Source organism: Dama dama, chromosome 23 (assembly GCF_033118175.1).
Source record: "Dama dama isolate Ldn47 chromosome 23, ASM3311817v1, whole genome shotgun sequence".
NCBI lineage: Eukaryota > Metazoa > Chordata > Mammalia > Artiodactyla > Cervidae > Dama > Dama dama.
Window position 1 is genome coordinate 22856738 of NC_083703.1, and position 13885 is coordinate 22870622.

Genomic DNA, 13885 nt, shown 5'->3' on the forward strand with positions numbered 1-13885 from the left:
CTCTCAGACAACTGGGCTTCCTGGTTCCCCTGTGTGCATGGCTTTCATCCCCACATCATGGAGCCACACTCCTCTTCAACACAACATAAATGCTAGAGCAGTGAAGGAAACCTCCCTCAGAGCTTCCAACTTGAAAAGTTTAGATCTTCTCCAGTTCACCAGGTGATATACAGATAGTTACTTAGAATTTTATTCACATGTTAAGTGAGAAATTGTGATGACCTTTAAACTGCAAATTTACCCTTGGCCTCTGTAACAGTGGGAAGTGAATGCAAATCAATTAAATAATTGTTCAGAAGTCCTCTATGGCTCTCTGCTGTCTGTGGAGTGAAGTGCAGTCTTCTTAGATCTCCTTCAAGACCTTGGCTGTTTCTGTCTTGTCTGTCATTTCAATTTTTATCCCATAGCGCCTCAACTTGGAATTCGTGTTAGTCGCTGAGTCATGTCTGATTCTTTGCCACCTATGGACTGTAACCCACCAGGCTCCTCTGTCCATGGAACTCTCCAGGCAAGAATACTGGAGTGGGCTGCCATTCCGTTCTCTAGGGGATCTTCCAGACCCAGGAATCGAACCCGGGTCTCCTGCATTGCATGCAGATTCTTTACCATCTGAGCCACCTTCAACATGGAGTTCAGTACCATCCAATTCACTCCATGTTCTTCTCCACACACACCCGAAATTCTCTGTGCCACCAAGACATTGCTCGTTCTGTTCCTTCCACCTACAAAGTCCCCTCTTCCACCTCAGTCTTTGAATTCTGGATCCCGATAGCCTTTGACACCATGTACCCTGTAAGCTTTCCTTACCATCGCTCTGCCAGGACAGCCACACATATTCTCTCTTTCCTCTGAAATTCTATCCATAGTAATACATCTATATATTTCTCTGGCATTTACCTTTCTGTTTTGCATTAAAGTTAAATATATAGGTGATTTATTTCACCCTGAAGACTTATAACTTCCTCTAGATTTCAATTAAATAACTGAAATCTCTTTCAAATAAGGGTATTCTATAAGTACTTTCTAGAAAAAAGATAAATATCCTAGGACATTTCAAACTTCCACTAAATTTTCACACACAATGTCTTCCAAAATTGGCATTTTCATTTAAAGTGATAATTTAATGACTTACCGAAGTGGGAAAATCATTGCCTTCTCCAGGGGATCTTCCTGACCCAGGAATCAAACCCAGGTCTCCCTTATTGCAAGCAGATTCTTAACTGTCTGAGCCACCAGGAAAGCCCAAAGTCATAATAATTGTGTAATGATGAGGCATTGTGGTTAGTTGGAAAACTCATATTAAGTCTTGTTAATGTGCTTCCACCTTAGTTCTGATGGAAGAAAGGTCATTTCCCAAGGTCATGACTGCTTTGCTCCAAAGGCTGACAGGTGACAAGCTGTAAATCTTCAGTGACTAACCAGACACCAGGCTGCTGCCATAACTGTCACGTGTTTAAGCCTTTTAACACACTGGGTCCTACACCCTCATAACACACAGGAAGAGACTGAGGTCCAGAGTGGTGGATCGCCTTCCCCAAGATCAGAGAGCTACAGTTCTAGGAAGAATCCTCATCTTTCCATGCCTAATCCTCAGGTTCCCAGCTTCTCTTCTCTTTGCCTTTTTTCTTGCCATTGAGTCAATTGCCAATAATTCTGCCTCCATCATTGGCTCTTTGACACCCTGCCGTCCTCATGGAGCTCACAGCGGCTGGTCGGCAGATGATTTTTGAAGATAATCATCATAACTGTACTATTATTAAAGCTGACCCATGTCTGCAAAATCAAAACACAAATGCATGATGACTGCACAGTTTTACTGACATGCCAGACCTATGAATTCAAAGATTTGAATTACTAACTAAATTAGAGCTATTGGTGCATGAAGAGATTGTGTTTATCAATATTGTCTCAGTTGCTTTTCATCTTCTATATTATATTACTGTCTGCTTTTTAGGCGAATTTGATGTGCTTTTTTTCCCATTAAGAAAATTTTACCTCTTCATTCTCAAAAAAAAAAAAAAAAATGTGGAAACATAAAAACAAAAAATAAAGTCACTTAGAGTCCTAATGTACAGAACAAATCACTGTAACTGTGTGTTTTTCTGTAATTTTTACATGCATAACTTGGCGTCTGCCCATTTAGTATAATTGTGATTTCACTGAAATGCAAATTTATACTTTTTATTTTTGAAACATCATTCTGATGGCTGTATGCTATTGCATTCAACATTCATTCAACAGCTTTACGTTGATTGTCCCATATGCTGTGAAGAGGTGTTCAGAAACACCACGGGCCTAACATTGTTCACGATGCCTTGAAGTAAAAAGAACCTTATTTCACCCAATTTGACTGTGTATTAGTTTTCTATTGCTGCTGTAACAAATTACCATGAACCTGGTAGCTTAAAACAACACGCACTCTCTTACAGTTCTGAAGGTCAGAAATCCAAACTCAGTCTCATTGGGCTAAAGTCAAGGTGTTGGTGGAACTGACTCCTAGAAGCTTCAGGAAGAATCATTTCCGTACCATTTTCAATTGCTAGAGACTTCATGCATTTCTTGGCTCCTGGCCCCTTCTTCCTATCATCCCATCTCTGCTTCTGTCATCACATCGTCTACTACTAACTCCAACCCCTACCACCTTCTCGTAAGGCCCCTTGTGATCCCAGATAACCTCCCCAGGTCACGGGCCTTAGTTTAATCACATCTACAAAGTCTGTTCTGCCTATCTGATGGTTGACCGGTTTTTGCAATTAGGACATGGACATCACTGGGAAGCCATTATTCTGCCTACCACGGACTGAAGCAAGTGTGAGCTGCATCACACACTCCCCATTTCACTGTGACATGCCCTTGACTTTAAGACACATCCCAATGTCCATGATGTTAAAATGTGACCCAGTATGTTTCTTGTGTGTTTCACCACGAAATTCAGACTGCATTAAACATTTACAGAAATTAGTTTCCATGCTAAAAAATAAGTGTATGCTGTGATGAATTATTTTTATTTTTATTTATTTATTTATTTATTTTTAACACCAGAAACAGTTTATATTAGGATATAGCCAATTAACAGTATTGTGATAGTTTCAGATGAAATACATGCACAAGTATCCATTCTCCATCAAACTCCCTTCCCATCCAGGCTGGCACATAACATTGAGCAGAGTTCCATGTGCTATACAATAGCTTTCTTTTGGTTATCCATTTTAAATATAGCAGTGTGTACATAACCTTCCCAAAGTCCTTAACTATCGCTTTTCCCCACTGGCAGCCATGAGTTTGTTTTCTAAGTCTGTGAGTCTCTTTCTGTTTTTTAAGTAAGTTCATGTGTATCATTTCTTTATAGATCCCACATATAAAGGATGTCATATGATATTTCTGCTTCCCTGTCTGACTGACTTCCCCCCGTATGACAATTTAATACGTTGGCCCTTAAGTGGATAGGCCACAGTTTATGCAGCCATATTGTATTCTGGTGCAGTTGGAGTTCTTACCATTGTTTGCTCTTATAATTGGCCCCATGAACATGATAATGAACATGAACATGATAATGATAACAGTGAACATGTATTAAATTCACTGGTGAAAGTGATTTGTATTTATTACCTCATTTAGTGCCTCACAGAGAACTGTGAGGCACTAAAATGATCTCCATGTCATAGATGAGGAAGATAAGGCACAGAATTTAAGCAGCTTGCTCAGCATCATGTATTCAGTCAGTGGCGGAGTCAGGGTTTCAGCCCAGGCTCTCTAGAATCCTGCCCTTAACCTCTCGGCTATGCTGCCTCTCTGTTAAAGGGACTTGCTTCACACGCTGTGTGTAGCCATGTAGGAAGATGTGTGCACGTGTGCTAAGTTGCTTAGTCATGTCTGACTCTTTGCAACCCTATGGACTGCAGCCCACCAGGCTTCTCTGTCCATGGGATTCTCCAAGTTAGATTACCGAAATGGGTTGACAAGGCCTCCTCCAGGGGATCTTCCCAATTCAGGGTTCAAACCCATGTCTCTTATGTCTCCTGCCTTGACAGGCAGGCTCTTTACCATTAGCACCAGCTGAGAAGCCCAGGAAGATGTGTATCTAAAGACATACATTATGTTCCTAGAACAGTTTCCCCAAAGTATGATCTCATGAAAGAAAGAAACATCTTAAAGGCACTTAACAAATATTGCCAAAATCATTACCCAAAGACGTACACCACTTTATGTAGCTGTCCTTGCTATTCTTTTTTTAGTGAAGATAATAATGACAGTAGCTGTTATATTTGTATTATGTTCTTGCAGAAAAGATGCACCAATTATTATACATAAGTTTTGTGGATGCAAACACTCTTCCTCATATGTTACCTGGACTTTAGCTTTTAAACTTTTTCTTATAGAAAGAGAATGGGATAAAACAAGGATTAAATTCTAGAAATTCATTGTTATACGGAATGCTCAGTGATTATGACTCAAGTGATTAAAATCAAGAGAAAAGTAGTTGAGAATCAGGAAGTCTTGATGATAAACCAAACCATGACTTCATATGTTGTGTAACTAAACAATAACTGAGCTGTTTACACCTCATGTCTTAGAGGATCGGGGCTAAGAGTTCCATTCTCCTGAGACAGTCACTCTTTACTCATTTGGCAGAATAGTCTATTTTTCATAAACTTATCTTTTATATTTCTCTGTTCATCCTCTTCAGGTCTTAAACTGAGCATTTTCTTTTGATTTTTTACTAGATGGCTTTCATTTGTGTTGGCCTATCTGGCTTCTCTCAGTAACTTTCAAAAAGATACTTGAGTTTGACTAAAACCTATCTCATTATACAATAACATGCTTAAAAATCTTTTTTTTGAAATCAGGTTCATTATATTGAAATAAAATAGCAGAGAACAAATATTCAAATAAGCACATGTTCCTTAATTTTTAATAGATTTTCATGAAGCTACTGTTTCTTTGGAAGAATTAAAATGCCTTGGGTTCTACATGAAATTTAATATTTGCTGAACATTTCTAGGCATAGATTCTGTGATTTATAATACAGAATGAATATGGGTTATAGACATAAATGTTTTCCCACTGTTAAATACTATCATATATCACTATTGAAAATGCCCCTCTCTTCCTAAATGTTTTAACCTACTCCAGTATTCTTGCCTGGAAAATTCCATGGACAGAGGAGCATGGCAGGCTGCAGTCCGTGGGGTCGCAAAGAGTCAGACACTGCTGAGCATGCACATACACACTATTCCTAAAAGCTAAGTGGCAAGTGTCCTTTCTCCTCTCCACCATTTTTGGAGGCACCTCCAGTGTGGAGACAGAAACACAGCATGGTGAAACAGTTCACTTGGGGCATGTGACAGCCAGTTTCAGAGCCAAGACTTGAACTCGGGGCTCATCTGGTCTGTAGGCTGTGCTGCTATAGCACCCACATAACCACAGGCTCCTGAGCAGTTTGTCATTCAAGGAATTCCTCACCCCAAGAAATATTTGTAAATAACAAGGACCCATGGAGAGTGAGATGAAAGAAAGACGGGCAGCTGTGGCCCTCAACTTTTCCTGGCAATCAGGAGTGCTGCCAGGAAAGAAACCAGAGGAAAGGAGCTAGGCAAGGATTCAAGAGGCTGCTGCTGGGGAGAAAAAAAGTGTTTACTCAAAGTTTGGCATCTTGCTTTACAGCTGCCTAATGAATAGCACTTGGAAGACAGGAAGACATGATTCATTGACTAACCTGTGTAGTAAATAGAGAATTCATTTCATAGACCCATGGATCTTTTTTTATCTTGAAGTCACATTTTTTTTCATAACTGAGTGTTGCCCTTAAGGCATTCTTTAGTCTTATTCCAGTCTTAAAGGAAACTCCAGGAAAAAGTGGGTTCTTGAAAGAAAATATTTACTTTTATTTCTTAGAGGAGGCAAAAGGGGGCATTCACTTCTGATGAATTACTGTGAAGAAGGAAAGATGAGGCAAAATCCAGCTGAAATGGTTTGACACTCTCCTTAAAGAAGTTGTTTTATTAGATGGCAACTTTCCAGAAATATAGCCATGTGAAAAAAGGTGAAAATTGTTTGCATTTTTTAAAAAGACACTTTTTGTATATCTGTCTCAAATGCTGGAATTTTATTCATATCCATCGCTGAATGTTTCTGAGACATCAGTTTAGGTTTATGGTGATTCTTTTATTTATGCAGTTACCAAAATAAGAGCTCTTTGTAAGCATAATCTTTCATTTACTCTTCTGGATAACGTGTGTGTGTGTGTGTGTGTGTGTGTGTGTGTGTGTGTGTGTGTGTGTGTGTGTGTGGGTGTGTGGGGGTGTGTGTGTGTGTGTGTGTGTGTGTGTGTGTGCTAAGTTGCTTCAGTCATGTCCAACTCTCTGTGACCCTATGGACTGTAGCTCACCAGGATCCTCTGTCCATGGGATTCTCCAGGCAAGACTATAGTGTTTTTAAATTAATAAAATATTTTCTTCACTTCATCAGGAAGAATTATTAAAAATAGTGAATAAAATATTTAGTATCTCACTGAGTTCTCTGCTCTAATTGCTTCTTAATTACCATGTGCTGTGCTCAGTCACTCACTCCTGTCTGACTTTGTGACCCCAGGGACTGTAGCCCACCAGGCTCCGCTAGCCATGGGGATTCTCCAGGCAAGAATATTGGAGTGGGTTGCCATGCCCTCTTCCAGGGCATCTTCCCAACCCAGGGATCAAACCCAGGTCTCCCACATTGCAGGCAGATTCTTTATCATCTGAGCCACCAGGGAAGCCCCTTAATTACCATACCATAACTCATTATCTTTAATGGTGTATAAAGCCATGAAATGAATTTTATATATATTCATATTGTATTTTTATCATACATATTTATATGTATATATATTTTTTATGGGGCTTCTCAGGTTGTGCAGTGGTAAAGAATCTGTCTGCCAATGCAGGAGAAGCAAGAGGTGTGAGTTTGATCCCTGGGTCGGGAAGATCACCTAGAGGAGGAAATGGAGACCCACTCCAGTATTCTTGCCTGGAAAATTCCATGGACAGAGGAGCTTGACAGGCAATGGGGTCACAAAGAGTCAGAAACAACTGAAGGACTGAGCACACACACACATATAATTTATACTTGTGTATGAAAGTCCACAGGGAAACCCTTAAAAGATGAAAGAATCAAGTGAATAAATAAACAAAATCCCACAGAACTACAATCTACTTGGGTGTCTGTAAACCTGAATTATGTTGCTTTAAGAACACAATATATGTTTTAGGTATTCCAAGTCTTTCTTTCTGTTAGCTCTTTAAAAGAAAGTTGCTCTACTTATAATACCAATGGTTGAATAATTTCTTCTTTTTGACTTTCATAGCTGACTTTTGTTAAAATAAATACTTAAGTCTATTTGTAGAGACAGAGACTATAAACTTTAATTTAGTAATGATAATTGCATTGCAATCATAATAAATTAAACTTAGATTATTTTTCCACCAATTCAAAATAGTGTGATTTTTAGGACAGCATTATGAAACAACTAAATAATTTATCATGAATTGATGCTTTTGAACTGTGTTGTTGGAGAAGACTCTTGAGAGTCCCTTGGACTACAAGGAGATCAAACCAGTCCATCCTAAAGGAGATCAACCCTGAATATTCATTGAAAGAACTGTTGCTGAAGCTGAAGTTTCAATACTGCTGTGAAGAGCCGACTCATTGGAAAAGACCCTGATGCTGAGAAAGATTGAAGGCAGAAGGAAAAGGGGACGACAGAGGACGAGATGGTTGGATGGCATCACCGACTCAATGTACATGAGTTTGAGCAAGCTCCAGGAGATGGTGAAGGACAGGGAAGCCTGGCGTGCTGCAGTCCATGGGGTTGCAAAGAGTCGGACACGACTGAGCGACTGAACAACGACAACAATGCTTCGAATGGAAAGACACATAATAAATTCATTCCTGTTGTTGTTTAGTCACTAAATCATGTTCAGTTCTTTACCACTGACCTAGCAGGGAAGCCCAATAAATTCATTAGGATAATGAAATATCAGGAGAAATATTGGACTGGGTATGTCTTAACAAACAATATAATTGGATTAGAATTTGTTTAGAAAGAGAGGTATATAAAAAAGGGTCCAGATGAACTAAAAACCACTGAAGACATTGAGCAAAGTCAAAAGAAAACCAAACTGATAAATATATTGATAGTGACAAATCCAAATGTAAAAGAAATGGAATTATTGGAGAGAAAGCTATAGTAACAGAAAGTCATAGACAAAACTATGGTTTTTCCAGTAATCATGTACAGATGTGAGAGTTAGACAATAAAGAAGGTTGAGTGCCCAAGAAATTATGCTTTTAATTGCAGTGCCAGAGAAGACTATTGAGAGTCCCTTGGACAGGAAGGAGATCAAACCAGTCAATCCTAAAGGAAATCAGTCCTGAATATTCATTGAAAGGAATGATGCTGAAGCTGAAGCTCCAATACTTTGGCTACCCAATGTGAAGAGCCAACTCATTGGAAGAGACCCTGATGCTGGAAAGACTGAGGGCAGGAGGATAAGGTGGCAACAGAGAATGAGATGATTGGATGGCATCATCAACTCAATGCACATGAGTTTGAGCAAATTCCTGGAGATAGTGAAGGACAGGGAAGCCTGGCAAGCTGCAGTTCATGGGGTGGCAAAGAGTTGAACACAACTAAATAACAACATTAAAATACAAGAAGATATATTACTATAAAAATTTCAGGAGTACAGAAGAGGAGAAGTAGAATATACTTTTAAAACTAAGTAATTATCATGTTTTTGGATTTAAATTTTTATTTACCAAATGTAAAAGCTGTTTAGCAGAATATATTTAGTGTAACTGGGAAACAGTATATACCTACTTTTTAAATGAAATGATTTATGGTATTTCAGTGGAAGAATAACCAGAGGTTATGAGATTTGAAATTATTTTCTATTAACTCTGGTTAATAGGTGGAATTAACTGATCAGATCTTTCAGGGGACTGTTTAAAACAAAATCAGAATGACTTCCCTCATTGTATTATTTTATTTTGCTTCTTAGTGAACTTTAATAAATATATGGTAGCTCCAGGGGACAGAACATCTGTCTCATTCATTGTTTTTATCCCAAGGACAAGTACAATGCTTAGTAAATATTTGCTGAATAAATGCGTGCATATGTGCTCAGTCATGTACAACTCTTTGAGACCCCATGGGCTGTAGTCCACCAGACTCCTCTGTCATTTCCTTCTCCAGGGTGTGAGAAATATGCTCACCAGCTTCAAACCAAGGAATGGAATCAGAGACCCAAAGCACAGCAGAAGCAAGACTTTCAATGATGGTCTTGCAAGATTGGATGTCTCGTGGGCAAGCACACCCCTGTCAGTTACAGCAAGCACTTTTATTCCCTAGCACACAGATCCCTCCCCAGTTCCTCACTGGCTGCGTACTATGGGGTTACAATCTTCCCAGATGTCATCATCTAGGTCTCATAGGGTATTCTTTCTACTCTGTTCCCATCCTAAGTCCACGTTTCTCAACAAGGACTTTAGTTTATCCCTTCCCAAACATCCTGTTAGCTTAGGGACTCTCCAGGTATAAGCTGTTAGACAACACTAACTTGCCAATAATTTTCCAAGAAAAAATGGCTCACTCTGAGTGGAAAACCATTGGTTGATAATTTTCCACACATGGCCAGCTACCTCATCCTGAAAATGGACCACTTCAAGTTCCATTTCTTACTAGGGGAGCTTCCTGGTCCAGGGATCAAAGCCACATCTCCTGTGTCTCCAGCACTGACAGGTGGATTCTTTACCACTGCACCACCTGTAAATAAGTAGTCTCATCTAAAATAATCCAAGTGGAATGTCAATAACAGAATCATAAAATGATAGAAAGTTGGAGACAACAGGAAATTTAAGGAAAAATCAAATGCAGTGGTTCCCAACTCTTGCATGACATGTCTCACCTGAAGAGAAATTAAAACTTCATTTCCCTGAATAAACTTTTGTGTGCTTGGAACTATAAATAACTCTTGAAATTGCAACATTGATGTTATAAGACTTGATGCATTTGGACATTTTTAATGCAAATCTTATTGGAATATTTTAGTTGAATCTTTCACTATAAGTTTTAAATGCATAACATTAATGTTGATTTAAAATATTGCCCTTTCAGGACTTCTCTGTTGGCCAGTGGCTAGACTCCAAGCTCCCAATGCAGGAGGCCCAGGTTTGATCTCTAATCAGGGAACTAGATCCCACTTGCCATAACTAAGATCTGGTGCAGACAAAATATATTTTTTTTAATTTTTAAAAATAAATGAAAATATTGCCCTTTTAAAAAATCATTGGCACATATGTAACAGTTATAAGCTAATTGGAGGTTATAGGCTCATAGTAAGGAGAGAACCAGTGTTTGTCCATTTTCTCACTTTTTAGATGAGAAAGTGAATAATAAGAGGTGGGAAGTGATTTGCCTGAGACCTTAGTGTTTGACAGTAACGGAAGCAGGAACGAGCTAAGTGCAGTAAGTAGAAAGAGATCAGTGCAAAGAGGATAGACCTTGCAAAAATCCTAGCTTTTAATTTATTAACTTTTTGACTTTTGGTCAATTCCTTAACTTCTCTGTGTAATGCAACCAGGAATTAAAAAAGCACATTTGCTGCCTCCCAAGGTGCCTTCACCAGCATTGTGTTAAAAGCACTATTTTTAAAAAGATGATCATTAGTTTTAGCCAAAAATTGGTATTTAACCAAAAATGCCAAAATTTATTGGAGGTATTTATCTTTTTTCCCATTGGGCTTCTCTGGTAGCTCAACTGGTAAAGAATCCACCAGTTCACTTCTGGTTCAAGGAGACCCCGGTTCAATTCCTCAGTTGGGAAGATCCCCTGCAGAAGGGAACAGCTACCCACTCCAATATTCTTGCCTGGAGAATTCCAAGGACAGAGGAGCCTGGCAGGCTACAGTCATGGGGTCGCAAAGAGTCAGACACGACTGAGCGACTTTCACTTCACCTCATTCATCTTTTTCCCATTGCTTCCTTCTTGTATTTATTGGAAGGGTTCATTTGTTTCTCATACTCACCCTCTTTTCTTAAGCAAACACTAGTGAGTTATCCAAATGAGAAGAGGCTGGAAAAACGTGATTTAATTATTTAGAATGATCTAAATAATTCACAAACCAGGTTCTCAACCCCTGGATTTAATACCACTGATTGTGCAATAAAAGTCATTTTTATAGGTACTAATTGGTCTGTCTCAGACATCTTGATTTTTTAAATTTCTTTCTTTCATTTTAAAAACAATGTGAATGTTGGAGTTACTTCCAGGACTGTAACCTGGCTCACATAATATCATTAGAGTGGTTATCATTACTTCTTTATCACAGGATGAATGTCTTGCGCTTTCAACTAAGCTTTTGTAGAAATTACATGAGTCTTTGTAAAGGATAGAAGTGAACATCACTGGAGGCTCTAAGTAAGGAATGATTAAACACTGATATTAGTCAGTTACAACATTGTATGAAAATAGCTATAAATGCATCTATAATACCCCTTCCAATGATCTTATAGAGCAGATATGCTTAACATTTATTTTCCTTCCATCCTAATGCTATATTGTTCCCCTTCTCAGGATTTCAATTACTTTTTTATTTTTTAAAATTGAAGTATAGTTGAAGGACAGGCTTCCCAGGTGATTCAGTGGTAAAGAATCTGCCTGCCAATGTAGCAGAGTTGAGTTCGATCTGTGGGTCGGGAACATCCCCTGGAGAAGGTAATGGAAACCTACTCTAGTATTCTTGCCTGGAAAATCCCATGGTGGGCTACAGTTCATAGGGTTGCAAAAAGTTGGATACATCTTAGTGACTAAACAACAACAAAGTTGATGTACAGCATTGTATTAATTTTAGTGGCACAACATAGTGATTCACTTTTTTATGGATAGGATCATAATTATTTTTTATTTCAATTTCTGAATTGACTTGAAAAGGGATAGTATGTACCCAAAATTCCAAAATAAATAAAACAAGTTTCTCAAATTTAAAATAGATATACATCATATATATTGAAGAAGGCAATGACAACCCACTGCAGTACTCTTGCCTGGAAAATCCCATGGACGGAAGAGCCTGGTAGGCTGCAATCCATAGGGTCACAAAGAGTCGGACACGACTGAGCAACTTCACTTTCACTTTTCACTTTCATGCACTGGAGAAGGAAATGGCAACCCACTCCAGTGTTCCTGGAGAATCCCAGGGACAGCGGAGCCTGATGGGCTGCCGTCTCTGGGGTCGCACAGAGTCGGACATGACTGAAGTGACTTAGCAGCAGCAGCAGCATATTATATATATCTATTTTTCTGTAGTACCTTAAATAGATAAAAAGTTTGCCATCTGCCATTTAGAGTTTTTCTAAACCTTTTCATCTTATGTAAACATATACAAATTAAACACGTCATGAGATACCAGTCAAGTACTATAGATCTCTTTTTGTCCTGGCTTGATTGATAAACATTACTCTAAACTGTCATTATAAATTGGGTTCACCCTTGGATTTGATGGCATAAGCAGGGGTCTCCAACCTTCAGGATTGAATGCCTGATGATCTGAGATGGAGCTGATGCAGTCATAACAGAAATAAAGTACATAGTAAATGTAATTCGCTTGAATCATTCCGAAGCCACTCCATCTCAGTCTGGAAAAATTGTCTTCCATGAAACCAGCCTCTGGTGCCAAAATGGCTGGGGTCCACTGGCCCACAAACCAGTCAGTTGGGTTGTTTCCTGATTAAATGTGGATTAAAACATGCAATCCCTTTAGGACAGAAGATAGTTCACTATTTACCATCCGTAAGGTCACGGCTAATTAGAGTTTAACTTGCTGCTTCTCTTTGACCTCACTGAGAAGCTCAGTGATGCTCCAGATAGAAGTTACTTTATGAGACCAGCCTCTTGGGGACTGCAGCCAGTCCTGCGTTGTTTGGAGCAGCACTAACTCACATTTGACTTTTATTAGAACGTTTATGACCAAAGTAACTTTATCTCATCTTTTAACCAAGTCACTAGGTGCCAGTGAGCTGGCTTGTTTTCACACTCACTACAAATTGCTTTTCCTCAGAGTAAATTGCCTGTCTAATAGCAAATTATTACTCTATTTTAGTAGACAACAACCACTCGTGGCAGTTTGGTTCAAAAAATTAAGAGATATTGCCAACTGCATTATCAATATGGTATTATGAGCTAAGACTAAGGAGGACTGGAATCTTCACAACTCCATGATTTTCCATGGCATGGAAGAGCAATCAAAACTGAAGTTCCTACTTGTGAAATGCAATCTGGTAGATGCTGTTAATATCACAGAGGTGTAACTCCTAGCTTATATCTATTCTCTGATATAGTCACTAATAGTCCTCCCACTCACTCTCAAAGTGTCCTAATTTGGACAATGTCATGTGGTCATCCTCTGTATAATCACGTTTGCCAGCTTATTATATAGGTGAAATTGTGGAACATAAAATCTTGAATGATCAAATAGCCACATAGGAATTTAATAATAATACAAGGAACATTAAAGGTATATTCAATGCTGAATAGTGCAGTCAGTTCAGTTCAGTTCAGTTGCTCACTGTGTCTGACTCTGCGACCCCATGGACTGCAGCATGCCAGGCCTCGCCATCACCAACTCCCAGAGTTTGCTCAAATTCATGTCCATTGAGACGGTGATGCCATCCAATCATCTCATCCCGTGTCGTACCCTTCTCCTCCCACCTTCAATCTTTACCTATATCAGGGGCTTTTTCAATGAGTCAGTTCTTCATATCAGGTGGCCAAAGTATTGGAGTTTCAGCTTCAACATCAGTCATTCCAAAGAATATTCAGGACTGATTTCCTTAAGGATAGACTGGTTGG

At 39.0% G+C, this 13885-nt stretch overlaps 1 protein-coding gene across 3 annotated transcripts in view; it reads left to right on the forward strand.

Moving 5' to 3' along the window:
* Window positions 1-13885, forward strand: part of PLXDC2 (plexin domain containing 2) — a 423190-nt gene that overhangs the window by 379369 nt on the left and 29936 nt on the right. The gene's annotated exons all lie outside the window — the stretch shown is intronic.